Source organism: Chiloscyllium punctatum, chromosome 18, assembly GCF_047496795.1.
Source record: "Chiloscyllium punctatum isolate Juve2018m chromosome 18, sChiPun1.3, whole genome shotgun sequence".
NCBI classification, from domain to species: domain Eukaryota; kingdom Metazoa; phylum Chordata; class Chondrichthyes; order Orectolobiformes; family Hemiscylliidae; genus Chiloscyllium; species Chiloscyllium punctatum.
The window spans coordinates 48,741,267-48,744,696 of NC_092756.1; the positions used below are offsets into that span (position 1 = coordinate 48,741,267).

General features: G+C 40.7%; 1 non-coding gene across 1 annotated transcript; it reads left to right on the forward strand.

Annotated features, from left to right (window-relative positions):
- Nucleotides 1-2,823: 2,823 nt before the first annotated feature.
- trnas-gcu (transfer RNA serine (anticodon GCU)) lies at nucleotides 2,824-2,905 on the forward strand. Its single transcript has one exon. It is a non-coding gene; the product is annotated as a tRNA-Ser (tRNA).
- The last annotated feature ends 525 nt before the right edge of the window (nucleotides 2,906-3,430 follow it).

Genomic DNA, 3,430 nt, shown 5'->3' on the forward strand with positions numbered 1-3,430 from the left:
CGAGAATTACTATGTGAAAACTGTTGATTTCAGATTCACGGTGGCCTTCATTGATAGCATTTACTGTCCAGAACCAGTCTGCACTGGAATGATGGGAGACACCCGATGAAGTATTTGAACTTCAGTCGCCTTTAGATATAGCTGAGACTGACTCAGGACATGGGGATTTAGAGATGTTGGCCTTACAAACCTTTCAGACATTCCGTGGAAGAAGAAAGGAAGACATAGAAAATTCTCGTCTCCATGGAGACGATGTTCATGAACTGATTAGATAGTAATTTACCTTATTGGAGTTTATAAATAGAGGCGTCATATTTAAAAAGCAAAGAGTTCATAGCGTAACTGTAAAATCTTTTGGTCACTCTCAGTGGGAACATTGTTTATAATCCTTGTCCTCATTCTTCACCAAAAACATGTGAAGGAGTTAGAAAGAGCACAGATGCTGTTTCCTGTATAGCAAGATATTAGAAAGCCAAGTGACGTTGTTTACTGAGACATAAAAATATCAGAAAGGATACAAACGGGATGATAGAAAGAATGAAGGAATTTATTCACGAGATTTGGAAATGCTGGAGCAGAAACACGCAAGTTTGATGTAAACAAATGAGATTTTCACATAACGCGAGGTTTGAATGAGTAAATCGGGGCAAGTCCCTCTTTCTAGTGAAAACCATTAGTGAATGATTAAGGAAAGTTTGGATGAGAGTTTCTTCCACTCAACAGAGTTATTAAAATCGTGAACGACTTTCCAGAAATAAAACGTAGAAGCTGATTTCACAGTGTTTTAAAAGATACACGAACAAACGTTCAAGGAGAGAATTTACCATTGAGTGAAAGTCAGTGTGGTTGCGTGACAATTTAGAATTTGTTGACTTCAGAAACAAAGATATTTCATGAACACGTACAACTGAATAAGACTGAGTATAAAAAGTTCATGGATTGGTAATGTGTAGCGTATTATTCAAGGTGAAACTCTGTAAATGGAGCTGATACCCTAAAATAACTGCAGACGGAAGTGATATCCTAATGAGTAGGAATTGAATCGTCACTTGGAGAGGCAACACCTACTTTAAAGATTTGACCACATTCACATGATGCTATGTATATTTCGTACATTCTTAACTCCACCCAAGAAATCCACCAAGAAGACTCTGTCCTTTTGTATTGTTAACCCTCTGTACTTCTCTGCAGCACGCCATTTCAGATAAAATATGCTCAGACCAAAATTCAGTTCAATACAATATTCAAACGTCCTACGTGATTTCTTTTTTTTATTATTGCAATAACGTTTGTGAATTTGCAACAAACTCTGTAATATGAAACCAGTTCAATATCTATTTTCCCGGAATTTAACGCAGTGCACATGGGAAACGTTATTCATCTGCTGAAAAATCACCTTCGGCTCTCTCTACACACATGTCTCTTCACGTTTTAGACACTTGCAGTATATTTGTTGATCAAGGAGTTATTATCCAGAAAAGGTTGTTTCTCAATCCAAAAACACGAGTATTTTCCCATAAACTTGGCTTTGCTCAATATCACCTTCTGTCCGGATCCCTCAACACGACGACAAATTGAAGCTGCTCCATGTGAGGCTCAAAATTAAACCTTCGGCACTGCACAGCCCACTGTACTGGAACAGAGATACCGTGCACTGGTCACCTTCAGCACAGGAGCAACACATTAATGCTTACCTCCACATTCCTTGTTTTACCTGAACGTTTGGGAAACCGACTTTCTCTGATTCCATGGCTAGTAACGGGGATTATATGATCATCTTCACCAGTGGTTCTGTCCCCGAGTGAGGAAAGTGGTGAGGTACTTATTGTAAAGATGGGTAGATTGATGAAATGTACAATTTCATCTTTTGCCTTCACTAACCCATGAGTTTTTTATTTTGTTTTACAACTGTAGCAATCTTAAAATCTTCATCTTGAATAGGCTCAATGGCAGATCTCCATTGTGTCTCTGGCATCAAATTCCAAAATATAAACCCACTCTGAATTCTTCCACCGCAGTCCACTGTTTGGGAAGTGTTCCTGTTGTGGGAAATCCACTTCCCCTTGTGTCACCTGCTGCTCCCTGCATGCGCACTGGCACTGCACTCATATTCCTTCTGACACTTGCTCACTGTATTGATGTGATCATACAGTGACTTGGTGTCGCACGGCCCAGGAACATGATACAGATCAAGGTTTTTGCATTGTTGAGTTCAATTGTCAGTTTAGCCTTATTTTGGATTTTGAAATTGTCTGTTCTGTACACAAGTGCGTGTCAAAAATGTCTGAGCGGAAGTTAGGTGTTCCGAATAGTGTCATTGAGCAGTGTGCACTCTCCTCCAGTCTGGAAAACAATTCCTCACAGGCAATTTAATAGACAATAGATAACAGGTGCAGGTGTCGGCCATTCTGTCCTTCGAGCCAGCACCACCATTGATTATGATCATGGATGAACATCCTCAATCTGTATCCTGTTCCTGCCTTATCCCCATAACCCTTGATTCCACTATCCTTAAGAGCTCTATCCAACTCTTTATTGAAAGAACACCTCCTGCTGTCTCGGGTTCTTCATTCCGAAAGCTTCAAATCTTCACAGAATTCAACAGACCTTGTTACATATTCATTTCCTCATTTTTGTTCAGATCACTGTGTGCATAATGTGACAGTGGGAGTGCATTTGCCCCACAACCCAGGGGTCAGACCATAGTCTTGGAACCGTACTGTGTTATTTATCATTTTACCAACACCAGGGAGAAATATCTGCTGCTCTGCATAATTTACCCAATTCAATTATTCATATGGTCATAGTCTTCACAGCCTCTGTGATGAGGTGGCCGAGAGGTTAAGGCGATGGACTGCTAATCCATTGTGCTCTGCACGCGTGAGTTCGAATCCCACTCTCGTCGCTGCCATCAACGGCATTTTCGTGGTGCTGTTTTCAGATTATCAAAGCGGTCATATTGATACTGGAACGCTCATGGTCAGTTTATACGCATTTACACTATTACAAAATTTCAAAGAATGGTTTGAGCCTGTTGACTAAACTGTATTGAAATGTCGGTTGCATTGGATAATGAAAGGGAGCGCGGTTTCCTTTTGCTAATCAAGTTGCTGTGAACGTTTTTTAGTATGAAAGACATCCAGGAAAATCAAATAACGAGAGCTGCGAAGTGCATGTTTATGCAAAGGAATTCTTAATGAACGTTTTGTCAGATGAAATCTGAAGGAGATTGAATAGAAGTAATTCATCATGGTGAGAAGAGCACAGCGAGACAGCACAAAATGATAGCGATATTTCAAAGGGGCAGGGCGTGGGTGTAGGGGCACTGAGAACTGGCTGGAAATGCACAGTGGAGAATTGCCAATGTGGGTGCCATGCATGGGCACGGAAAGACTTACATATTGGTCTCGCCCTCGCCCCTTCCTCTCAC